We start from the raw sequence: 27,765 nt of genomic DNA, 5'->3' as shown, positions 1-27,765 counted from the left end.
TAGTTGCAGCAATAAATAGAAGGAAGGGTCAAATAATATGTTAGAAATACCTTTATTCTCTTCTGAGGCTTCTAATACTTCTGTCTCAAATTCTCAGCACATTCTTCTGAAAACTCAAATTTTGTTGTTTTAGATGAGTAATGTGTAACTATTGTGTTCATACCCAAGATCCCATTGATAGTCACACACAGATATAGATCACATATACATCAAAATATTCATTTCAGTACTTTTTATGGTAGCAAAGAACTGGAAACAAAGGAGGTGCCCATCAACTTGGAAATAATTAAACAAACTGTGACAGATGATTGCAATGTAATTCTACTAATCTTTAAGAAATGATAAATATGAAGAGAAGCATGAATAGACTTAGGTGAACTGATACAGAATGAAGTCGGCAGAATGAGGAAAACAATATTCACAATAATTACAACAATGTAAACAGAAAGAACAATAAGAAACAGGACAGAGTAATTATAATGACCAAATTTGGCCCCAAATCAGAGTTGAGATAATGTGCCATTCTCTCTTAATTGCAGAGCTAAAAGACTATGTCTAAATAAACTGTCAAATATGGTAGATGTGCTGACTGGTTTTGCTGAACTGCTCTTTTTTCTTTCTCTCTTAATTTTTGTTAGAAGGGATGGCTTGCTGGGTGTACTGAGTTGTGGTAGAGGGGGAAGAAAAAAGATATGATGTGAAACTAATGACAACAATTTTTAAAAATACATAATGCAGAGAGATAAACCCCAACGTTTTCAGAAGGGGGAAAAAAGATTAGTTTAAGCCCCCAGATAGACAAGGATTAGTTTGGTGCTATATAATTTGTTACCATTATGATTGCCAATGATGCCCATGAGAATGTAGAATGATTTATATTAAGACTTATCTCAAGATATTATGTAAAAGCAGTGCTTGTATACCCTCTGAATCTCATTTGGCACTAAGGGGTTCATCTACCTACTCCAAAAAGATCTATCTTAAAGGAGACTAAGCAATTAGGGTTGGGATCTAGGGGGAAAAAAAGAAAGCGGGGAGAAAATAAATAAATGGGTATTACTGGATATGCTTTATGGCAGACTTTGATTATACAAATTTCCTAATACAACAGAATCTTATCATAACTTATTCCCCTAAAGGGGAGGAATCATCGTGATTTGAATGAATCTCTCTTGGATGTCCTCTAGTACTGATCAGAAAGCTTCATTACAACATGCATAAAACAGTCTACATTTATATGTTAACCTAAAATCAACACAGAGTAGCTATAATGAAGGAAGAATCTTAGTTTGACTATTGTTGGAACACCTTGATTTATTCATCTTCAGGCACTGGTATTTGCCTTCTTCTCAAAAGTTGCAAGATTTAAACTGCTTTCGTGAACTAAAGAGGATGTATTGGTATGGTTAAGATTATTATGGAAAATAATACCTTAGTCAAAAGAAATAGGACAGGTAAAGAAGGGAAAAGGAATTGGGCAGCATTTTATAATAGCAAGGTATATTCATTTGAGGAAATTTAGGAACCAAAGGGGGAGAAAAATGGTGGAGAGCTTTTGAGTGAAGATCAGTGGAGGCAGGAAGAAAAATGACTTTGCCATTAAGATTTTTGACTACCTTGACAGAAAGAAGAAATAGAAGAGGTACTCAAAAAAGATATCACAAGATTTGCATAAATACCCAAGAGTAGTGATAGGAGACTTTAGTTATCTCTAGATAACTCTAGGTAACAGGTGAAACTCTGTAGGTCAAATGTAGAATGCCTAAGAATAACTCTTAACTTTGTTGCTAGAGTGAAAATGATGGGAATAAGGCGGTTGGGTAGAGAATGCCATTTCCTTCCTAGAGTTTGTGATAGAGGAGAGGACAGTTTTTCATAAAACCTCTATTTGAGAATAACATATTTCAAAGGGTTAAGAAGAAGATTAAGGAGAAAACTATGGACATGTAGTAGAAACCTGGCAAGAAGAATGAAAAATTCTAGAGAATGAAATTTCAAAGACACAAGAATAACAATGCTGAAGAAAATAAGTATTTGAACAGACTAATGCAAATGCACAGGGAACTCACTAATTTAAGTTAAAAAAAAAAACAACAACAACAAAAAACAAACAAACAAACAAAAAAAACAACCAAGTTATATATGTAATTTAAAAGCAAGGGAAGGTAATAGGCAATGAATATCAGCACTATGTAAAAGCACAGATCTGTAAAAGTGTCAAAATTATAAAGGCTGAGGAGGAATATCAGGCAGCAAAAAAAGGGATATATTTTTTAGACCTATAGTAGGTCTAAAAAAAGAAGCTTAATTAAATTATAAGACCATTGCTACCAGTGGATTAGACAATAATAACTGACCATAGAGGGAAGGAAGAGCTTCTCATTCTTGTGTTGTTTCTTTTTCCTGGGAGACTGATCTTGGTCTTGGACATAAAAGAATAAAAAATATTTAACAGGGAGTTGATATTTAAAATAAAAAAGGAAAGAGTAAAAGAATACTACTTGATCTTAATTCAAGTCAATTGGACATCAATCAAACACTAATTAAGAGCCTTTTGTGTACAAAAGACTTCGCTTAACAGTCCTAGCAGAGGAAAGGATAGGTTTGGATATTAATGTCCAAGGTTAAAGGGAATTTCAAGGTGTTCTTGCTATTACAAAGAAAAATAGCTCTGCTTTATAGGAGATTTTGAGCATTTAAAGAAACAGTGGATGTGATTGATAAGCCATTATATCAGAGATATCTTAAAGATGATAGATAATGGGGAAAGGTATTAGAGAATTGAGGAAAGGTAAAGTCTTGATTTTTTTTTTTTTAAATAAAGTAGGCCAGTGAACTTGAGTAAAAATTCCTGAATGTATGATTAAGGATGATTAAATAGAAAAGGAAGAGGTTATTACAAAGCCAGTAGGAGTCCTTAAAATATAACAAAAACCAAATAACCAAAAAAAAAAAAACCCCAGGTCATACTAAATTAATCTTTTTTTCACTCAACTCATAGATCAGTGGAATTATGATAGATATAGTTTGTCTAAATTATTGAAGCATTTGATAAAATATTTCATGTTATTCTTAAAGAAAACATGGAGGGGATACAGAACAGAGTTATCAGATTTTTGGCCCAAACTAAATTAAACTATAACTGGGAAATGTTTAACAAAATAAATAAAAATAGCTTAAACATGTATATAAATGTTAATTTTTTTTTTTTTTTTTTTTTTTAATTTTTTTATTTTATTTTATAATTATAACATTTTTTGATAGTACATATGCATGGGTAATTTTTTACAACATTATCCCTTACACTTACTTCTATTCAGATTTTTTCCCTTCCTCCCCCAACCCCCTCCCCCAGATGGCAAGCAGTCTTATATATGTTAAATATATTACAGTATAATTTAGATACAATATATGTGTGTAGAACCGAATTTTTTTGTTGCACAGGAAGAATTGGATTCAGAAGGTAAAAATAACAGTTTACATTCATTTCCCAGTGTTCCTTTTCTGGATGTAGCTGGTTCTGTCCATCATTAATCAATTGGAATTGGATTAGCTCTTCTCTATGTTGAAGAAATCCACTTCCATCAGCATACATCCTCGTACAATATCATTGTTGAAGTGTATAATGATCTTCTGGTTCTGCTCGTTTCACTCAGCATCAGTTGATGTAAGTCTCTCCAAGCCTCTCTGTATTTCTCCTGTTGGTCATTTCTTATAGAACAATAATATTCCATAACATTCATATACCATAGTTTACCCAACCATTCTCCAATTGATGGACATCCATTCATCTTCCAGCTTCTAGCCACTATGAAAAGGGCTGCCACAAACATTTTGGCACATACAGGACCCTTTCCCTTCTCTAGTAGTTCCTTGGGGTATAAGCCCAGTAGTAGTATGGCTGGGTCAAAGGGTATGCACATTTTGATAACTTTTTGGGCATAATTCCAGATTGCTCTCCAGAATGGTTGGATTCTTTCACAACTCCACCAACAATGCATCAGTGTCCCAGTTTTCCCACAGCCCCTCCAACATTCATCATTATTTGTTCCTGTCATCTTAGCCAATCTGACAGGTGTGTAATGATACCTCAGAGTTGTCTTAATTTGCATTTCTCTGATCAATAGTGATTTGGAACACTCTTTCATATGAGTGGAAATAGTTTTAATTTCATCATCTGAAAATTGTCTGTTCATATCCTTTGACCATTTATCAATTGGAGAATGGCTTGATTTCTTATAAATTAAAGTCAATTCTCTGTATATTTTGGAGATGAGGCCTTTATCAGAACCTTTAACTGTAAAAATTTTTTCCCAATTTGTTACTTCCCTTCTAATCTTGTTTGCATTAGTTTTGTTTGTGCAGAAACTTTTTAATTTGGTGTAATCAAAATGTTCTATTTTGTGATCAATAATGGTCTCTAGTTCTCCCTTGGACACAAACTCCTTCCTCCTCCACAAGTCTGAGAGGTAAACCATCCCCTTTTCCTCCAATTTATTTATGATTTCGTTCTTTATGCCTAAATCTTGGACCCATTTTGATCTAATCTTAGTATGTGGTGTTAAATGTGGGTCCATGCCTAGTTTCTGCCATACTAATTTCCAGTTTTCCCAGCAGTTTTTGTCAAATAATGAATTCTTATCCCAAAATTTGGGATCTTTGGGTTTGTCAAAGATTAGATTGCTATTTTTATTCACTATCTTGTCCTGTGAACCTAACCTATGCCACTGATCAACTAGTCTATTTCTTAGCGAATACCAAATGGTTTTGGTGACTGTTGCTTTATAATATAGCTTTAAATCAGGTACACTTAGACCACCTTCCTCTGACTTTTTTTTCATTAGTTCCCTTGCAATTCTCGACCTTTTATTCTTCCATATGAATTTTGTTGTTATTTTTTCTAGGTCATTAAAATAGTTTCTTGGGAGTCTGATTGGTATAGCACTAAATAAATAGATTAGTTTGGGGAGTATTGTCATCTTTATTATATTCGCTCGGCCTATCCAAGAACATTGAATGTCTTTCCAATTATTTAAATCTGACTTTATTTTTGTGGCAAGTGTTTTATAATTTTGCTCATATAATTCCTGACTCTCCTTTGGTAGATATATTCCCAAATATTTGATACTATCGACTGTTATTTTGAATGGAATTTCTCTTTGTATCTCTTGCTGTTGGATTGTGTTGTTAATGTATAAAAATGCTGAGGATTTATGTGGATTTATTTTGTATCCTGCGACTTTGCTAAAATTCTGAATTATTTCTAATAGCTTTTTAGCAGAGTCTTTGGGGTTCTCTAAGTATACCATCATGTCATCTGCGAAAAGTGACAATTTGATTTCTTCATTTCCTACTCTAATTCCTTGGATCTCTTTCTCGGCTCTTATTGCCAAGGCTAGAGTTTCTAGTACTATATTGAATAGTAATGGTGATAGTGGGCAACCTTGTTTCACTCCTGATCTTACAGGGAAAGGTTCTAGTTTATCACCATTACATATGATGTTTACTGAAGGTTTTAAATATATGCTCCTTATTATTTTAAGGAATAGTCCATTTATTCCTATACTCTCAAGCGTTTTTAGTAGGAATGGATGTTGGATTTTATCAAATGCCTTTTCTGCATCTATTGAGATGATCATATGGTTTTTATTAATTTGATTATTAATATGGTCAATTATACTAATAGTTTTCCTAATATTAAACCAGCCCTGCATTCCTGGTATAAATCCCACTTGGTCATAGTGTATTATCCTGGGGATGATTTTCTGAAGTCTATTTGCTAATATCTTATTTAAGATTTTAGCATCAATATTCATTAAGGAAATTGGTCTATAGTTTTCTTTCTCAGTTTTCGATCTACCTGGTTTAGGTATCAGTACCATGTCTGTGTCATAGAAGGAATTTGGTAGGACTCCTTCAATCCCTATTTTTTCAAATAGTTTACATAGCATTGGAGTTAGTTGTTCTTTAAATGTTTGGTAGAATTCACCTGTAAATCCATCTGGTCCTGGGGATTTTTTCTTAGGAAGTTGGTTAATAGCTTGGTCTATTTCTTTTTCTGAGATGGGACTATTTAAACTACTTACTTCTTCCTCTGTTAATCTGGGCAAGCTATATTTTTGAAGGTATTCTTCCATTTCATTTAAGTTATCGAATTTATCGGCATAAAGTTGAGCAAAGTAGCTCCTAACTATTGTTCTAATTTCCTCTTCATTAGTGGTGAGTTCACCCTTTTCATTTTCAAGACTATCAATTTGCTTTTTCTCTTTCCTTTTTTTAATCAGGTTTACTAAGGGTTTGTCTATTTTGTTGGTTTTTTCATAAAACCAACTCTTAGTTTTATTAATTAATTCAATAGTTTTTTTACTTTCAATTTTATTAATCTCACCTTTTATTTTTTGAATTTCAAGTTTTGTGTTTGTCTGGGGGTTTTTAATTTGTTCCTTTTCTAGCAATTTTAGTTGTAAACCCAATTCGTTGGCCCTCTCTTTCTCTATTTTATGCAGGTAGGCCTGTAGAGATATAAAACTTCCCCTAATTACTGCTTTGGCTGTATCCCACACATTTTGGTATGATGTCTCATTGTTGTCATTTTCTTGGGTGAAGTTATTAATTATGTCTATGATTTGCTGTTTTACCCAGTCATTCTTTAGTATAAGATTATTTAGTTTCCAATTATTTTTTGGTCTATTTTCCCCTGGCTTTTTATTAAATGTTATTTTGATTGCATTATGGTCTGAAAAGGATGCATTTACTATTTCTGCCTTACTGCATTTGATTTTGAGATTTTTATGCCCTAGTATATGATCAATTTTTGTATAGGTTCCATGAACTGCTGAGAAGAAAGTATATTCCTTTCTGTCTCCATTTAGCTTTCGCCAAAGATCTATCATATCAAACTTTTCTAGTATTCTATTTACCTCTTTGACTTCTTTCTTATTTATTTTGTGGTTTGATTTATCTAATTCTGATAGTGCAAGGTTGAGATCTCCCGCTATTATAGTTTTGCTATCTATTTCCTCTTGCAGCTCTCTTAATTTCTCTTTTAAGAATTTAGATGCTGCACCACTTGGTGCATACATGTTTAATATTGATACTGCTTCACTATTGATGCTTCCCTTTAGCAGGATATAATGCCCTTCCTTATCTCTTTTAATTAGATCAATTTTTGTTTTTGCTTGATCTGAGATGAGGGTGGCTACTCCTGCTTTTTTGGTTTTGCCTGAAGCATAATAGATTCTGCTCCACCCTTTTACTTTGAGTTTGAATGTCTCATCCTGTTTCAGGTGTGTTTCCTGTAAACAACATATAGTAGGATTCTGACTTTTAATCCAGTCTGCTAACTGCTTCCTCTTTATGAGGCAGTTTGCCCCATTCACATTTATGGTTAGAAGGACTAATTCTATTTTGCTTGCCATCCTATTAACCCCTGCTTATGCTTTTCCCCTTTCCTTCCCTTTTACCCTCCTATCCAGTATTAAACTGGTAAACACCACTTGCTTTTCACAGCCCTCCCTTTTTAGGATCCCTCTCCCACCTTAAAGATCTTCCCCTTATTTTACCCCTTTTCCTCGAAATTACTGTATTCCCTTCCCCTTAGCTTACTCCTTCCCTTTCACTTTTCAATGAAGTGGAAGAAGTTTCACCATAAATCGAATATGTCTATTGATACACGCTATGTTCATCTCCCTCCTTTCTTTCTCTCAGATATAATAGGTTACCTTTGCCTCTTCATGAGATGTAGTACCACCACTTTATACTTTTTTATGATATAATCTCCTTTCCACCTCTAGTTTCTAAGACAAATTGTACATATGTTCTTTATATATTTTTTTGACAGAAGTATAGTTCTCAAGATTTCTTTTTACCTTTTTTAGAAGTCTCTTGAGTTCTGTATTTGAAGATCAAACCTCTTATGTAGGTCTGGTTTTTTCATCAAAAATAGATGGAATTCATTTATTTCGTTAAATGTCCATCTTCTTCCCTGGAAAACGATGCTCATTCTTGCTGGGTAAGTTATTCTTGGCTGCATACCAAGTTCCTTAGCCTTTCGGAATATCATGTTCCAGGCCCTGCGTTCTTTTAATGTGGACGCTGCTAGATCCTGTGTTATCCTTATTGTGGATCCTCCATATCTGAATTGTTTTTTTCTAGCAGCTTCCAATATCTTTTCCTTTGTCTGATGGTTCTTGAACTTGGCCACTATATTTCTTGGCGTTTTGATTTTAGGGTCCCTTTCAGTAGGTGATCGATGAATTTTCTCAATGTCTATTTTACCCTCTGTTTCCAAAACGTCTGGGCAGTTCTCTTTGATAATTTCCTCGAAAATGGTGTCCAAGCTCTTTCTTTCCTCCCATTTTTCAGGGAGTCCGATTATTCTCAAATTGTCTCTCCTGGATCTGTTTTCCAGGTCTGTTGTCTTTCTGGTAAGGTACTTGACAGTCTTTTCAATTGTTTCATTTCTCTGGTTTTGCTTGACTCCCTCTTGGTTTCTCCTTGAGTCATTCATTTCTACTTGTTCCAGTCTAATTTTCAATGATGTATTTTCTTCACTCACTTTTTTTATATCTCTTTGTAATTGTCCAATTGAGTTTTTATCTTCTATGGAATTTTTTTCCATTTTATCCATTTTATTTTTTAGAGAGCTGATTTCTTTTTCCAGCTCTCTAATCCTGTTTTCCTTGGAGTTGTTTACCTTTTCCAGCTCACTAATCCTGTTTTCCTTGGAGTTGTTTACCTTTTCCAGCACACTAATCTTGTTTCTCAATGATTTGACTTCTTTATCCATTCTGTCTTTGAATGCATGGGATGACTTCTCCAGGCTCTCTTGCCAAGCTTCCCTTTCCTTTTCCCATTTCTCTTCCAGCTCTCTTGTGAGAGCCTTTTTGATTTCCTCTATGAGGTTCTTTTGTATTGAGGAGCAGCTTATATCCCTCCCAGGGGATACATCTGGGGACATTCTGTTGCTAGTCTCCTCAGCATTTGAAGTCTGCTCCCTCTCCACACAGAAGCTGTCAATGGTTAGAGCCCTTTTGAATTTTTTGTTCATTTTGTCAGAGTAGGAATCAAAGAAAACAAACTGACAAGAGAAACAATTGGTCTGTTTTGCGGGGGATGGGGCTGGATGGTATTAATGGGCTTCCTCTACAGACTGGGGGTAGGGCAGCAGAGAGCCACTAACAGAACAGCAATGACTGTACTGAGTCTGCGCTCTGAGGCTCTGAGAACGCACCGAGTCAGTCCAGGTGGGGGTTGGGGGTGGCCGGGCTCTAAGAGACACTGGCTTTCTGGGGTTTTAATCTTCACCTCCGGTGTTTACACCCTCTCTGCTGCTCCTGGCTTGCTGCCAAGATGGAGCATCCACACTGGGGCAAAAGCCCTTTCGCAGAAACTGCAGAGATCACACCCCTCCCCCTCCGGTCTGAGCTGTGTGAGCTGCCTGTCTTGCTCTGGCTGTCTGCCCTCAGTCTGCGCCCAGTCTGATTGACCCTCCCCCGAACAAACACAGACCTTTTCTGGCGACTCTCAAGGATGTCTTCTCTTGGTGATAATTTGTGGATTTCTTTCTGGGTCAAGCATTAAGTCAGAGGCTTGTCATGAAGTAAGTTCTGAGAGAAAACGAGGAGCTCAAGCAGCTGTCTGCCTCCATGCCGCCATCTTCAAATGTTAATTTTTTTAATTTACTAAGTCTATGTGCTAGTAGGGATCTGTTTTTATTTGAATTTGATACCACTGGTGTGGAATATATAATATATTATAATATATATATATATATACATATATATATATACATATATATATATATATATATGTGTGTGTGTGTGTGTGTGTTGAGTTAGATTTGAAATGGGTTGAGTCAAAATATAATCAAAATATAGACTCAAATAAAATCATCAATGATTCCAATATCAGCTCATTAGGAAACTTCTAGGAGAGTATGTAGGGATATGTGCTTGGTTCTGTGCTATTTAACATATTAACATCTTTATCAATTATTTGGAGAAAGGCTTTGATGACATACTTAATGAATTTGCAGATGCTACAAAGTTGGGGAAATATAGTCATCATGCTGGTTAAACAGTAAGGATACAAAGAGATTGAGAGGGTGATCTGAATTTAAGAAGATGAAATTAAAGGGGGATAAATGTAAAATATTAGCAAAAAAGTCAACTTTGCAATTACAGGATGGGAGAGGCATGAGTTGACAGCAATTTACTGAAAAAGATCTCTCTTGAGATTTTAATGAACTATATATCAGTAAGCACATGATGTGGAAGCCAAACAAGCTAATCTTCATCCCTTTTAGAGCTGAATTTAAGGTATTACATTTCTAGGAATGAAGAGATAATAAGTTTTCTGTCCTCTGCCCTGATCAGATTAAATCTAGAATATTATTCTCAGTTCTGGCTTAAATCAGGACATGAATAAATCAGAAAGTTTCCATAAAGCGGCAACTAGGTTAGTGAAGAACTAACTCTTAGTCCATGTCATAGTGATGTAAATTATGTTCACTATAACCTTTAGAGTTGCCCCTTGAAACTGTGTCCCTTTTAATCTGTGGGGGGAGGATATTCCTGAGCCTCAAACACCTTTCCCAGACAACACTCTTTTCAAGTTAAGCAGTTGCTCCCAGCTGGGGGCCTGGAAAAACCCTGAAAAAGCCTCACAAAGTTAAATAAAAAGTGACTCCGAACCCTGAATCTTTGCGGAAGTCCTAATAGGATCTTGCCCACTACTGAAGATATTTTCTTCTCAGCGTAACCCATTTTTGCAGAAGTCCTAACAGAATCTTGCCCACTAAGAAGGCAAGCTTTCTTCTTAGTACAAATAAATTCCATTCTTTGCCACAAACCTCGTGCCTGTATGGGGTTTGCAAATTTTTTCTCAAAGTGTGCCACTGGCCAAGAGGATCCTATTGCTGTTAGGGGATCTCTTACTCTCCATACTTGTACCTCATCATGTGGTGGCCCAGTACGGGGATCCCCAAGAATCTGGCCGAAGTAAAGCCTTTTCTTGTCTATTCTATAGCTAGGACACCCAAAATTTCCGGGAAAGATTTGGGTCATTGGAATTCCCTCAGGGACACCTGAAATGGGAATCCTGCGGTCTGACAAAATCCCCTTAATCATGGATCTTTTTGTCATCTCTCCATCTCTAGGGATGCCTAGAAAAGGATGAGGTGCTTTGCTTATAAAATCAAGGAAATCTGGGGCTTGTGGCAAAATGGGACAATCAGCCTCGATTACTAAGGACTCTTCCTTAGAAAGTCTCTTAAAAAAGAGACAAATTCAGCTTAAAGGATCTCAAAACTAAAAGCTTAAATTAAAACAGCACTGCAGGATGCTGCTTAAATTTGCTAGAAGGAAATCAAAATCCTTCCTTCCTGCTCCTCTAGGGACACAGGATCCCTTCTTTGCATCCCTATGCAGTCCCTATCAGGAGGCTCCAAAATCCCTTCCAGAACAGGACCTTAATGTCCTGCAATATCTCTTTAATTCTATCTCCCTCACCTGAACTAGATCCTGAGACTCCCAGTCTTTTTTCTTCTCCTCTGCCCCCTGGAAAAAGCAGCAGACTCTCAGAGAGAGATACTTGGAGCAGAGGTGTTTCTTTCAATGTCAAGTCTCTCCCAGACTAAGGAAAAACCTGGCCATTACTCTGAGGACCCCACACAGCTTTTCGAGGGGTACAAGGCCAATGCTCTCCTTGATCTTTCCTGGGAAGATGTTAATATTAAACAATCTGCCCCAGATATATGGGAAAAGCTGCAGAAGCCAGTTTTGGGCCCTCAAATTTCTCCCCCTCAGCTGCTAGAAACAACTTTAATGTTTAATGGAGTCTTTAATGATAGGGATCAGACTGCAGCCGGGGAGAGAGAGACTGCAGAATTAAAGCAAGATTTGGCTTATAGTCCCTACTCTTGGCTGCTGACATTTCCAGCAACCATAGAAGTTTGTGCCTTAGATGTCATGGAAACTGTCTGAGGAAACTCCCCAGTCCTTGCTCTGAGGGGCACTGGAGGAGAGACTGCCTATAGGGGACAAGCTGCCCCCCCCAATGCTCTGCCTTATGGTAGGAGTTTAGGGCTTGGTCAAGTTCCCCTTCGCTCTACCACTACAGCCCAATGCCCAGCTGACTCTGAGTCATGAAATTCCAACCACTTGATTAACATGAAATCACCTGAGACCTGATTCTGATATTCAACACTGCTGCTTCCACCTACAACTCACTCATTTCCCCTCTTCAGTCTGGATTCCATTGGGTAGGGCCAGCTCTACACCCCTTGCCAGTTTGAAGCAGCTACTGAAGATGAGACCTTTGTCCCATTACTTCAAATGAATTTGGGAGGGACTGCTTGAGGGGGAAAAATGATGTAAATTGTGTCCCCTTTAATGTTGATGGAGGCCCTGGAACTGTGTCCCCTTTAATCTGTGGGGGGGAGGAAGGTATTCTTGAGCCTCAAACACTTTCCCCAGACAACACCCTTTCCAAGTTAAGTGGTCTCATTCAATTGGAGATCTTGGCCAAAGGTATTATCACCACCATCTATATAAGTCTCTGGGAGCAGTTGCTTCCAGCTAAGGACCTGGGAAAACCCTGAAAAAGTCTCATAAGACTAAATAAAAAGTGACTGAACCCTGAATCTTTCTAGAAGTCCTAATAGGACCTTGCCAACTAAAAAGGCTGTCTTCCTAGCAAGCTTTCTTCTTAGTGCAAATAAATCCCATTTTTTGCCACAAATCTCATCCCTGTATTCATTGGGGTTTGCAAATTATTTCACAAAGCCTGTCACTGGCCAAGGAGATCCCCTTGATGTTAAGTGCAATTCTTACATCTCATCAATATGAGGATCAGTTGAAAGAAGTAAAAATTTTAATCTGGAAATGAATAATCTCAAGGAAGACATAATAGTTGTGTTCAAATAGCTGAAGAACTAACACATGGGAGAAAGATTGATATTGTTGTTTTCAGGTCTGTAGGTTAAAACCAGAAGCAATGGAAATTGCCAAGAGGCAAATTTAATCTGGATATCTGGAAAAACTTTCTAATATTTGGTTATTTATTTTTTTTTAAGTACGAATGGGTGCCCTCAGGAAGAAGAAAATTCTCCTTCATTAGAACTCTTCTGGCATAAGCTAGATGACCACTTATTGAATATGTTATGGTTGGGTTAAATGACTGCTGAAGTCCTTTCCAATGGAATAATTTGTCATTCAGTAATGATATGAAATTGCATTATAGTACAGTTAAACTAATGTTGATCAGAGAAGAACCTGGCTAAGTAGCTAAGAAATTGATTATTATGTGACACTTTGTTCCCTTTTCCTGCTTCCCCCCAATCTTTTATTATATCTGGACCTACAAACTCCTGACCTGAAAAGGCACTCATGATTTCTTACTACCATAAATATGGTTTGCTAAAGGAGGGACTACTACTATATAATAATACTATACTTCTCTATTCTTCCTGAGTCCTAAGGCAGTACCTATATTCTATAACTACTATTATACTATTTCCTATATTGAATCTTCTTTTCTAGTGACACTGGTTTCTTTGTTAGGAGAGTTCTCATGCCCAGCATATTATACTATCTGCCAACTTCCTACTTACCATTATCCTTCAAGATACAGTTAAAATTTCTCTTTCTCTTTCTTTAAACTTCCACTGTAAATTTTTATATTCATCATACTTATTTTTCAAAAAACAAAAAAAACCTTTTGTGACACTTATTGTATCATAAAGAATCACTGAATTCCAGAATTTGAAGATACCTCAAAGATCATTTTCTTAAGTTGTTATATAAAGGTTTTATAGATATATGCTTCATTTGCAACTATGGTGCCTCAATGCCACATCTTATGTTAAAGAAACCAAAAACAAACAAAAAACTCCCCTTTGAATCTACAACTATCTGTTAAAAACCTATGTATAAGATACTGTGCTACATGCTAATGATGGGGGTTGAGGTCCCTTTAAGCTAGGATCTTTTGATTCACAAATCTTGGTCAAAAAGCACCCTTTTGAATTCTACTGATATCTGGGCTTTTCCCAGCCCCCACTGGATCTGAGCTAACTTGGATTTTCCCAACCCCCCCTCCCCAGTTTCTTCCTTATCTGAAAACCCATTGAATTCTACTCAATGCTGACCTTGGCTGACAACCCACCAGGAACCTGGGACTCCACTTGCCTTCAAGATTATAAAAAGGGAACCCCTTCAAGGCCACTCTTTGCAGGACACCCCCCCCCAACATGATATCCTTCTAGCCATGTAAGGGTTCCAGTCTGCCGGCGACCACCTCTGGCCCTGGCGTCTTTCTAACTTTACCTTTACTTCCAAACCCCAAATAAGCCTTTTTTATCAATCTAGGTTGGGGCCTGTAAATTCCTTTACAGGGGGATCTGCGCCGTCACTGGACTATCCTTGCGCCTACCCAAAAGGGGTTCCCCCTTTCCTAACTCTCATCATGTAGTGGCCTGTACGGGGACCCCGAAAATTGGTACCCACAAAACTAATCTTAACCTTTTCAGGTCTCTCAGAACCAATCTGGGTTCTCAGCTGTTCACGCAGCTTCTGGGAAAATATCTGTGTTCCTACCCTCGTCTCACTCTATCTCTAAAACATAGTGGGCATCCAGACCAGGTCTGGGCTGCAAGCAAAATTCTCCCATTGAGACTACTTGCATTTCAGGAAAAAGATCCTCTTTTTGTCATACTCTATTTTTAGGGATAGCAGGACCAAGGAACCCGGAGAACTGTGGACAAAAAATGCTTCCAGAGACAAAAGACCTTCTTTTCCAAGGCATTTCTAATCCCTTTTCTCTCACCAGAAAAACCAGCTCTGAACTCCAAGACAAACAGGAGAAAGGGTCTCTTTTTCACCCCTCCCCCCACCACGTGGCCGTTCTGAGGACCCCATTCCTCTAGGGGTCCCAGGTCAGCAATCTCTTTGATTTGTTCTGGGGGAGAAATCTGTGTTTGAGCCCCTCTCCCACTCTACTGTAGTGGTCAGGCTGTAGCCACAAGGAGAAAGGTCACTGGATCGGGGTGAATTTGGAGAGATGCCTCTGCCTGGCTGCTTCCTGACCCCGAAGTTTCGGTGTGAGCCCTCACCACCGCCATATGGGAAACACTGGGTAAGATAACATCTCTCTCTTCCCCCATCCTCTCTCTTCTCGAACCTCTCCCATGTGACTTGGCAACCTGCCATTTAACTGTCCAGTGGGGAATTGGGGATTTAAAATGGTACTTTGCTGGTGAGCTAGAGGAGCAAGCCACACCCCTCCCAGAGTTCTTAAAGGAGCCGAGGCTTTCAGCCCTCTCAGAGAACTAGCTTGCTCCATACATTTAAAACAGGACTCAGTTTTCCTGATTTGGTCATCCTGCATTAGAACACAGCCTTCCGTCACAGCTTTTTACTATAGCAATCTTAAAAAATTAAGCTTTTCCACACTCTTGAGGTAGGACAGAGGATTTTAAAACTGCATATTTTTTTCCTTTGCCTCAGGGCACACTTGCCTGCTTGTGGACAGATAAAACCTAGATGTCTGCTCCACCTTTCTATGCCTTTCTTATCTAACCTTGCAGGTGGGAACTCCTGAACTTTTGCATTTAGCTCCTATTTTTCTCGATTGGCATTCTATGCCCCCTGCCAACAATTAAAGGTTTCTTTTCTAAAGCTCAGCTTTGGCCACGTTGTAGCTTCAAAAAAAAAAAAAAAGACTTTTGTAATGTTGGCTGGGGAAAAAAATTCCAAATCAAGGCAAAATAAATTACTTGTTAAGAGAGTGAGGATAATTTCTTTTGTCTTTTTTTTCCCCTCTTTTTCTTTTTCTCATTCCCTGACTGCAGGCGGGAAATGAGTTAAAAGGGAGAATCAAAGACTATCTGAAAACTCCTTAACTACTTTTAATTTGGCGCCTCTCTAGAATCTCTGTTCTGTTCTGCCACAGTTCTCTTTTACTGCCTTAGTTTCCTTAAACTGATCTCTTTCTTGTCTCAGCTTCTCTGGCATTTCAGTCCATGAAGCCAGGGACTATAGAATATGAATAGATTCTCCTTTAAGCTATCTCTTAGAAAATGGCTTAATACCTGAGCTCTGGATAAAATTCCAATCACTCTCTCACCCAACCCCCAACTTTCTTTTCAGGAGTCACATATCTCCAATTAGGGTCTGAAATGCTCAAACGCCTCCACACCCAACCCACAAAAGGATGGGTGGGGTAGGATCTTTTGTCTTCAACTCACCTATTGCTCTTTGCTAGTACCTAATTATCCTGGGGTGAAGGGTAGCTGCCTTCCCTTCCCTCCTGCCTCTTGAAATGGAGTGGGGAGAAGGGGGGCATGTGGAATTCCCCCACACTCACTAGTGGGTTCCACCCTCCAGTCAAAGAGGCTTGGCTTTGGCAAAATATTTCAAGATAGGCCTGCCTTTAAGTTAATTGATCTATTTTTAAGACTTGTTAAAACTGGGATTTGCTAAAACTGTTTAACTATTGCTGTATGAGAGAAATTGTTTAACTACTGCTGTATGTTTGAGGGATTTTAGGATGTATGATCTGATAATTTCTGTAAACAGGGGGAAGAAGGAAACTGATTACAGCTGGTCAAAAAAATGGTAAAAACTGATGTATTATTTCATTAAGTTCAGACTGAATGGAAACTATTTTACTCTTTGCTTAAAATTTACTAGACTATGATTTGCTAGGTTATGTTTTAACTTTGAAATCCTTATTCAGTCTTTAGAAACAATCAAAAATCAGACACCTGTCCAAGGACTGGCAGCCTCTCTGATCTGTTTCTCCACCCCTGTTACCCCAGTTCCTAAATTACTATTTCAGCATTTCGATATCAGGATTCTAAAGGTTTGGGGTGCCCTGTTTTCTTGGTTTAATTGCATAATTTGCTCAGAAATCTGTCTCCTACTAGCAGCTCCTGTTCCAGAGAGAAGGCGACAGGTGGAGTTACTCAAAACCTCACTTCTCCCGTCTCTTGGAGCCTCTCTTAGGGCAGCAGAACTGCCTTGAGCACTGCTACTCATCAGAGGCTGAGTTTAATGCACAAATGACCAAAGACCTAAAAACTGTCCATCTCTGGCTGAGATGCCCCCCCAAGTGCAGAGATTTGAACAGGGAAGCTTGTGTGTCTCTCTGAATGAGGAATGCAGTTTGATGCTAATAATTCTGGGGTTACCAGGGAGAAACTAGTTCTTGTCATAAATCCTTGCTTTTTTCTAGTTTTAGTCTGGTTTATTATTTTCCTAACTCAGTTTCCCTAATTGTTCTGACTCACCCCCGCCTCAGTCCTCCTGCTTCTCTGTTCTGAAAAACCTCCCTGACTTCCTTATCAGAATACCTGATAAACATAAAAGAACTTAGGCTTAGAATATCAGAATGCCTTTCCCATCCCAAGGTATCAGAATGTCTGATCAAGATGCTGTCTCCTCTGATTATTTCATCTCTCTGGAGATCTACTCCAATAGTTTCATTGCTCTTGCCTCTATTTCATTCTTTCTGATATACTGTTCATGAGGTAACATAAACTCAGCGAGATGAACAGCTCAATTTCCCGGGACTTGATTGACGCTGTTTGGAGTTTAAAACATTCAAGCTGAGCATTTGTCCATTGAGACATCATGGCCATGCTCCAGTGGAACTGACAAAAATTAAAGTTTTTGCCATATCTCTTTCTTTTGAGGACACCTAAAGAGAATGAAAGCTATAGAGTTGGGGTCCGGTTACCTTCTTAATACAGAAATTCACTTGCCTAGAAAAACAATCCACTGAACAGATTAGCTAATCTATCGCCACCTACCTTGAAAGGGCTTCCTTTACTGCCAGCGAAACACACCCACCAAAGCTAGCTCCTTTTAAAGCAAAAAAGGTTCAGAAAGAGCCTAGGTTTTTTGTTACTTTAAATGCGATCCATACCTTAGTAGGACTATTTCTAAAAGCTTAACTGCTATATTTAAGAACTTCTTGAATTCTCTTATGTGGAATTGGACGTTCTGTATAAGTTTTACTTGATTGTATTGTATTGGGTCACAGCCTCTAAAATAATAAGTTGTTTTTTTTTATGCAATTTGGTACATTTTCTATGTATTTTAAAAGCAAACTGATTTGTATGAATAATGTTCATTTATGAAACATCTACTTGGATATGATAATCGTTTAAGTTATAAACTTATTGGGACAAATTCCTTACTGCTATCAATATAAGGCTATGATAAATATCTGTTTATTCAATTATGTCATACCTTGCTGTTTCCAGCCTGATTATATGTAATCATTGTATCCTAAATGCTTGGGCAAATAAGTAGTTAGCCTGGTCATCTGTCTGTTACTGGACAATTAACAGAGGTCTGTAAGACTAAAACTGCTGCTAACACCTGTTGGTTTCCCTTTACGGCTAACTTGAGACTCTCAGTTCTTCTCTTCTAAGGGCAACATTTGCCTCTTGAAAGAAACACTCAGAGCAGATGTGTGTGTGTGTGGTTTTTTTTTTGTTTTTATTAATTTTATAATTATAACATTTTTTGACAGTACATATACATAGGTAATTTTTTACAACATTATCCTTTGTACTCCCTTCTGTTCCGAATTTTCCCCTCCTTCCCTCCACTCCCTCCCCTAGATGGCAGGCATTCCCATACATATTAAATATATGTCCTAGATATATGTTATAATATGTCCTAGATACAATATATATGTGCAGAACCAAATTTTGTTTTTGTTGTTGTTGTTGCAAAGGAGAATTGGATTCGGAAGGTAAAAATAATCTGGGGAGAAAAACAAAAAATGCTAACAGATTACATTCTTTCCCAGTATTCCTTCTCATGGATTAGATCTTCTCTATGTTGAAGATATCCACTTCCATCAGAATACATCCTCATACAGTACTGTTGTTGAAGTGTATAATGATCTCCTAGTTCTGCTCATTTCACTCAGCATCAGTTAATGAAAGTTTCTCCAAGCGTTTCTGTATTCATCCTGTTGGTCATTTCTTACAGAACAATAATATTCCATAACATTCATATACCATAATTTACCCAACCATTGTCCAATTGATGGGCATCCCTTCATTTTCCAGTTTCTAACCACTACAAAAAGGCCTGCCACAAACATTTTGGCACATATAAGTCACTTTCCCTTCTTTAGTATTTCCTTGGGATATAAGCCCAGTAGTAGCACTGCTGGATCAAAGGGTATGCACAGTTTGATAACTTTTGGGAAGTAAATTGCTCTCCAGAATGATTGAATTCTTTCACAACTCCACCAACAATGCATCAGTGTCCCAGTTTTCCCACATCCCCTCCAACATTCATCATTTGTTCCTGTTATCTTAGCCAATCTGACAGATGTATAGTGGTATCTCAGAGTTGTTTTAATTTGCATTAAACCCCACTCAGTTATAGTATATTATCCTGAGGATGATTTTCTGTAGTCTTTTTGCTAAGATTTTATTTAAGATTTTAGCATCAATATTCATTAGAGAGACTGGTCTATAATTTTCTTTCTCTGTTTTCAGCCTACCTGGTTTAGGTATCAGTACCATGTCTGTATCATAAAAGGAATTTGGTAGGACTTCTTCAACCCCTATTTTTTCAAATACTTTATATAGCATTGGAATTAGTTGTTCTTTAAATGTTGGGTAGAATTCACATATAAATCCATCTGGTCCTGGGGATTTTTTCTTATGGAGTTGGTTAATAGCTTGTTCTATTTCTTTTTCTGAAATGGGACTATTTAGACTATTTACTTCTTCCTCTGTTAATCTGGGCAAGCTATATTTTTGAAGGTATTCTTCCATTTCATTTAAGTTATCGAATTGATTGGCATAAAGTTGAGCAAAGTAGCTCCTAACTATTGTTCTAATTTCCTCTTCATTAGTGTTGAGTTCTCCCTTTTCATTTTCAAGACTAACAATTTGCTTTTTCTCTTTCCTTTTTTTAATCAAGTTTACTAAGGATTTGCCTATTTTGTGGGTTTTTTCATAGAACTAACTCTTAGTTTTATTAATTAATTCAATAGTTTTTTTACTTTCAATTTTATTAATCTCACCTTTTATTTTTTGAATTTCAAGTTTTGTGTTTGTCTGGAGGTTTTTAATTTCTTCCTTTTCTAGCATTTTTAGTTGTAAGCCCAATTTGCTGACCTTCTCTTTCTCTATTTTATGCAAGTAGGCCTCTAGAGATATAAAAATTCCCTTATTACTGCTTTGACTGTATCCCACACATTTTGGTATATTTCATTATTGTCATTTTCTTGGGTGAAGTTATTAATTATGTCTATGATTTGCTTTTTTACCCAATCATTCTTTAGTATGAGATTATTTAGTTTCCAATTATTTTTTGGTCTATTTTCCCCTGGCTTTTTAGTAAATGTAATTTTCATTGCATTGTGGTCTGAAAAGGATGCATTTACTATTTCTGCCTTACTGCATTTGATTTTGAGGTTTTTATGATCAATTTTTGTATAGGTTCCATGAACTGCTGAGAAGAAAGTGTACTCCTTTCTGTCTCCATTTAGCTTTCCCCAAAGATCTATTATATCAAACTTTTTTGGTATTCTATTTACCTCTTTGACTTCTTTCTTATTTATTTTATGGTTTGATTTATCTAATTCTGAGAGTGCAAGGTTGAGATCTCCCACTATTATAGTTTTGCTGTCTATTTCTTTTTGCAGCTCACTTAATTTCTCTTTTAAGAATTTAGATGCCGCACCATTTGTTGCGTATATGTTTAATATGGATACTGCTTCATTTTCTATGCTACTGTTTAGCAGGATATAATGCCCTTCCTTATCTCTTTTAATTAGATCAATTTTTGTTTTTGTTTGATCTGAGATGAGGATGGCTACCCCTGCTTTTTTGGCTTCACCTGAAGCAAAATAGATTCTGCTTCACCTCCTTACTTTTATTTTGAATGTATCACCCTTTCAGGTGTGTTTCCTGTAAACAACATATAATAGGATTCTGGCTTTTAATCCAGTCTGCTAACTGCTTCCTCTTTATGGGGGAGTTTACCCCATTCATATTTATGGTTAGAATGACTAATTTTATATTGTTTGCCATCCTGTTAACCCCTGCTTATGCTTTTCTTCTTTCTTTTCTCCTTTCCTTTCCCCTTACCCGCCCCCCCCCAGTATTAAACTTGTGAGCACCACTTGTTTTTCACAGCCCTCCCTTTTTAGTATCTCTCCCTCACCTTAAAGTTCCTCCCCCTATTTTCACTCCCTTTCCTCACAATTTCTGTATGTCCTTCCCCTGAGCTTACTTCTTCCCTCCCACTTTTCAATGAAGTGGAAGACGTTTCACCATAAATCGAATATGTGTATTGATACACAGTATGTTCATCCCCCTCCTTTCTTTCTCTCAAATATAATAGGTTACTTTTGCCTCTTCATGAGATGTAGTACCACCACTTTACCCTTTTTTATGATATAATTTCCTTTCCACCTCTAGTTTCTAGGACAAATTATACATGTGTTCTTTACATATCTTTAAGGCAGAAATATAGTTCTCAAGATTTCTTTTTACCTTTTTAGAAATCTCTTGAGTTCTGTATTTGAAGATCAAACATTTTGTGTAGATTTGTTTTTTTCATCAAGAATAGATGGAATTCAACTCACTTCCAGTTGATCAATGATGGACAGAGGTAGCTACACCCAGAGAAGAAACACTGGGAAGTGAATGTAAATTGTTAGCACTAATATCTGTCTGCCCAGGTTGCATGTACCTTCGGATTCTAATGTTTATTGTGCAACAAGAAAATGATATTCACACACATGTATTGTACCTAGACTATATTGTAACACATGTAAAATGTATGGGATTGCCTGTCATCGGGGGGAGGGAATAGAGGGAGGGGGGGTAATTTGGAAAAATGAATACAAGGGATAATATTATAAAAAAATATATATATATATATATAATAAAAAAAATTAAAAAAAAAAAAAAAAAGAATAGATGGAATTCATTTATTTTGTTAAATGTCCATCTTCTTCCCTGGAAAAGGATGGTCAATTTTGCTGGGTAAGTTATTCTTTGGCTGCATACCAAGTTCCTTAGCCTTTTGAAATATCATATTCCAGGCCCCTTGTTCCTTTAATGTGGACGCTGCTAGATCCTGGGTTATCCTTATTGTGGCTCCTGAATATCTGAATTGCTTTTTTCTAGCAGCTTCTAATACTTTTTCCTTCGTCTGATAGTTCTTGAACTTGGCCATTATATTTCTTGGCGTTTTGATTTTAGGGTCCTTTTCAGTAGGTGATCAATGAATTTTTTCAATGTCTATTTTACCCCCTGTTTCCAAAACATCTGGGCAGTTCTCTTTGATAATTTCCTCGAAAATAGTGTCCAGGCTCTTTTTTTCCTCACATTTTTCAGGTAATCCGATTATTCTCAAATTGTCTCTCCTGAATCTGTTTTCCCGGTCTGTTTTCTTTCCAATAAGGTACTTTACTTTCTTTTCAATTGTTTCGTTTTTCTGGTTTTGCTTGACTACTTCTTGGTTTCTACTTGTTTGATTCTAGTTTTCAATGATGTATTTTCTTCACTCACTTTTTTTTTTTTATATCTTTTTGTAATTGTCCAATTGAGTTTTTATCTTCTATGGAATTTTTTTCCATTTCATCAATTTTATTTTTTAGAAAGCTGCTTTCTTTTTCCAACTCACTAATCCTGTTTTCCTTGGAGTTGTTTATGTTTTCCAATTCACTAATTTTGTTTTTCAATGATTTGATTTCTTTATCCACTCTGTCTTTAAATGCGTGGGATGACTTCTCCAGACTCTCTTGCCAAGATTCCGTTTCCTTTTCCAATTTCTCTTCTATCTCTCTTGTGAGAGCCTTTTTGATTTTCTCTATGAGAGTTTTGTGTATTGAGGAGGAGATCATATCCCCCTTAGGGGATTCTTCTGGAGACAGTCTGCTTTTAGTCTCCTCAGGCTTTGAAGTCTGCTCTCTATCCATACAGAAATTGTCAATGGTTAGAGCCCTTTTAAATTTTTTGTTCTTTTTGTCAGAGCAGAATGGAAGAAAACAAATTGACAAGAGAAGCAATTGGTCTATTTCTGGGGGGGAGGAAGTGGATGGGGCCGGATGGTGTTTCCGGGCTTACTCTACAGACTGTGGGAGACAGCAGCAAGGCACTAGCCTCTGCACTCTGTGGCTCTAAGAACAGGCTGAGTCACTCTGGGTGGGGGTGGGGTGGCCATTCTAAGAGCTTTCTGGGGTTTTATTCTTTATTGTTTACATCTTCTCTGCTGATTCTGGGTTGCTGCCAAGATGGAATATCCACACTGGGTTAAAGGTTGTTTTGAGGAAGAGATCACACCCCTCCCCCCCTCAGGTCGGGACAGTGTGAGCTGCCTGCCTCGCTCTGGTTGCTTGCCCTCTGTCTGGGCCTAGTCTGGTGGTCCCCTCCCCCAAGCAAACACAGACCTTTTCTGGTGAGGATGTCTTCTGTTGGTGATTATTTGTGGTTTTTTTTTTTTTTTTTTTTTTTTTTTTTCTGATCAAGCATTAATTCCAAGGCTTGTCATGAAGTAAGTCCTGAGAGAAAACATGGAGCTCAAGCAGCTGTCTGCCTCCACACCACCATCTTGGCTGGAAGTCAGATGTGTTTTTTTAAATACAAATCTGTCCCAGACTTTGCTCTGTAGAAAACTGTCTGAGGAGACCCCAGTCTCTGTCCTGAGTTCAAGCAGGAGGGAAACTGGAAAAACTACACCACAGGGGCTGAACTGGCCCCCTGACATCCTGCTCCCTGGTAGGAATTTGGGATCTGGCCCTGTTTCCCTTTATCTCAGGACAGCCCGAACACCTCAGGGGCCAGTAAGCTGGGTAAGCTATGCTGATACTATGCATCCCTCTGATCCCTTCTACCCTTCCCCCATAAAGAGTAGGGAAACTAGGAAGGAAAAGATTCAGGATCTTTTGCTTATTGAGGAGCCAACTCTATTATTTTAAAGAAAAGCACCACAGTTAAAAGATTTCCAAGACCTTAAAGTGCATTCTTATCTTGAATAGTAAGGCCTCTTGCCTCCCCTGACTTCTGAGTCCACACCCTTTAATTCCCAACCCCAGGAGGAATTATCAGTGAAAGGGCTAGGCTACAAATAATTTTTTCTCTCAGCACTTTCTCCTATTTCTCTTTGATAGTTACATGGGCCATTAGCACTTTACAATCAGCCCATAGATGGGACCTAATACATTTCCCCATTCCTGATTGTCACCATCTCCACCCTGGATGACATCCCACTTTTAATCTGTTCCCCAGATCTATTTTCTCTAGGCTCCAAACTTTGGATTCTCAGCTGTCCTTCGGCCTGGAGAACATAGACTGGACAACTGACTGGGGACAACTGACTGGGATACCCCCTAGATGCCCTGCTGCCATCCCCCACACCTCACACCTCACCTCCTGGCATGAAACCCCAAATCTCTATGACCCTTGTTAGCTTGAAGCAGTTAAGAGGAAATCATCGACTTTTTTCCTACATGCATCTAGAGGTGATGGTTTGAGGGGGAACAAGAAGAGGGGACTCCGCTACTCTGAAAATCTTTGGAGAAAATCTTCAACCTTGCTTCAAATGAAGGACTCTGCCCCAAATCTTTTTTTTTTTAAATGAATTTAAGTCTTAACTGTTTGAGGGGGGAAATGATGGGGATTGAGATCCCTTTAAGCTAGGATCTTTTGAATCACAAATCCTGGTCAAAAAGCACCCTTTTGAATTCCATTGATATTCAGGCTTTCCTCAGTTCCCACTGGATCTGAGCTAACTTGGATTTTCCCAACCCCCCAGTTTCTTCCTTATCTGAAAACCCATTGAATTCTATTCAATGCTGACCCTGGCTGAAAACCCACCAGGAGCCTGGGACTCCACCCGCTTTCAAGATTATAAAAAGGGAACCCCTTTGAGGCCACTCTTTGTAGGGGCTTCCCCTCCCCCCCAACATGGTGTCCTTCCAGCCATGTAAGGGTTCCAGTCCTCCCAGCGACCACCTCTACCCCTGCTGACTTTCTACCTTTACCCTTACTTCCAAACCCCAAATAAACCCTTTTTATCAATCTAGGTTTTGGGGCCTGTAAATTCCTTTACAGGGAATCTGCGCCATCACTGGACTATCCTTGCACCAACCCAAAAGGGGTTCCCCCTTTCCTAACTCTCCTCACTAAGACTTTCTGAAAATAGTCCTATCAGATTACTTGTTATCTTGGGGTGGGGGAAAATTAGGGATATAGGGAGAAAAAATTGGAACACCAAGTCTTACAAAAATGAATATAGAAAGCTATCTTTACATGTATTTGGAAAAATCAAATACTAGTGAGAATCTTTAAAAAAGGATATTATATTATCTTGCTGGGGTGGGATTAAGGATGAGGAGAAAAATGGATATAACATGCACACAGTTAAGTATAATAAAAGGCAATCTCAGGTAGAAAGAACATGAAGCTGGATAGATATCTATTCAAGGCATTGGTAGAGGAATTTCTTTGTAGATTAAAGTTGGGACTGTGTGACAGTTAAGATCTATTTTAACTCTAAGATTTTGATTTATTTAATTCTTTAAAAAGGTTAGGCAAAACCATAAAGGACAAAGTTAAGAGAAATAGGCTTATGCTTCCTCATACCACATTGCTGAACATTCTTTTTCTGTCTTAGAGAACTGGTGGTTCTCATAATGTATCTAATTTGATTAGCTATTAGGAAGAACACACATCCTTTCAAAGGAGAAAGAAAAATATTATTTTAATACCCCAGGTACAAAGCAAGTAACCACTAAAATGTTAATCTAAATATTATATACACCTGTAATTAATAGAGAAGGGAGGGAAAGGAAGGAGGAAGTAAGTATTTATATGGTAACTACCACTTGCTAGGCACTGGGCTAAGAGCTTTCTATGTGTGTGTATGTATGTATTGTCTCATCCTCAAAACAATCATGATAAATTCTAGATTATCTCCATTTTATAAATGAAGAAGTAAATGGAAACAAAAAGAGATTAAATGATTTGCCTAGAGTTAAACAGCTAGTTTGTATCAGGCTGGATACTAAGAAGTGTTCTTGACTCTAGGAACAATAATCTATCAATTCAGCCCTAGGGAAAGAAATTTAGAGGTTACAAAAAATTAAGACTTGTATTCTTTTAGCAGAGTAGAAGGAAATGAGAGGAATGTAAATTTAGATACTTGCTGAAGAATAAGGAAGAGATTTTGGATGAGAACAGCAGACTGCGACCTATTATTTTCCTTCCTTCATCTGTCTCAAAAAGAGAGCACTAACTTCCACAAGCTCTTCTTTACTTCTCCTTTCCTGGTTGTTCAAATTTTTTCTTGCCCTTCTTTACACAAACAGCATGAATCCCTCTAAGTTAAAGTAGGTAATAAATCTTTGTGCCACTTTTCCTTCATTGTTATGTTCAGAAGTGTCTCAACTCTTTGTGACTCAATTTTGGATTTTTTTTGGTAAAGATACTAGATAAGTCTACCATTTCCTTCTCCATTTTCCAGATGAGTAACTGAGGCAAACAGGGTTAAATTTATATCCATGGTTGCTGTTTGTCCTTTGTTCTCAAAGAGGATCAGGGAGGTGATGCCATGACATACAAGTGAACTGTGGCAAGAAAACTGGAGATGCTTTGGATGAAATGCGACCTCACTCAGCCTTTTTAAGTTTAGGTCTTTAACAGCTCTCAGTTTGACTGAGACCACACACATTCCATGATTAAGGATAGGTAGCAATCAAGGCAAAGAATCTCCCCTTTTACTTAGTCCAAAAAAATCTAAACAAATAAATGATAAATCTGAGAAGGGAAGATCCTCAAGGTTTCTGGCCAAAACAGAAGTGACTGCTTTTTACATTCCATCTGAGTCAATGAGGAAAAACAATGGCCAAATGGAGTTGGTCTAAGATCTATTGATGGCCAAGTAGAATCAGATTGGTTTTTGTTTGAGACCTGGTCCTTAAGAAAGAAATCTAGCCTGTAAACTCCAAGGTATCTTGGAAGTTACAAAAGAGGTGCAAAAGAGAAAAAAGACTGTTTTAAGAGCATCTGTAGGTAAGGATATAATACCCTATTTAGAGGAAGGAAAGGAGGAAGGGAGGAAGTTTGTTCTCTTGGAGAATGAAGGAAAAACAACAACTTGCTCATAGTCACTCAGCTAATAAGTGAAGTCACTTGAATTCAGAAGTCAAGTCTTTTTGATTCCATGGTCAGTGCTCTATCCACTGCAAGACCACCTACAACATACTATAATGATCCTGAGCTTAACTAATGCTTTTTTGGTGGATTGGTAAGAGCATAGAAGGGCCTTTCCAACCTAGGATTGAGCCTCTAATATCCTACGTAAACCAATCTTTCCTTTTATTCATCTGAATTTGTTTTAATTACTTCTCACATTATTTTTAGATCATTAATTACAAAGACACACATTTGCTGTTGTTTGTCCTAGGCAGCAATTTTAAAAGGTGTTGATATTTCGAGCTTTGTATCTTCATATGAAAACCAATTCAGGTGAGTTCTTAAATTTTGCCATCCCAAATTGGTACAAATTTGATTAAGATATAAAATATATGGAAACTGTACAATATAAAGCTACAGTAAAAAGGTTTGGTTATAATGACCACATTAAAAATAACTTGTATCTTTCAGTGACAGGAATGAAAAGGTATACAATTCAAACTGTTTTATACTCATATTCCACATCAGAAGCAGGCTCTAGGGATATTAAAACCCTTTTGGAAAATCATATTCCATACATC

General features: G+C 37.5%; 1 protein-coding gene across 13 annotated transcripts in view; it reads right to left on the bottom strand.

The window, feature by feature from the left end:
• Window positions 1–27,765, bottom strand: part of GPHN (gephyrin) — a 762,070-nt gene that overhangs the window by 405,198 nt on the left and 329,107 nt on the right. The gene's annotated exons all lie outside the window — the stretch shown is intronic.

This window comes from Sminthopsis crassicaudata, chromosome 2 (assembly GCF_048593235.1).
Source record: "Sminthopsis crassicaudata isolate SCR6 chromosome 2, ASM4859323v1, whole genome shotgun sequence".
Taxonomy (NCBI): Eukaryota; Metazoa; Chordata; class Mammalia; order Dasyuromorphia; family Dasyuridae; genus Sminthopsis; species Sminthopsis crassicaudata.
Note: the sequence above shows the minus strand (reverse complement) of the source record. Positions and strands in the feature narration are given on the sequence as shown.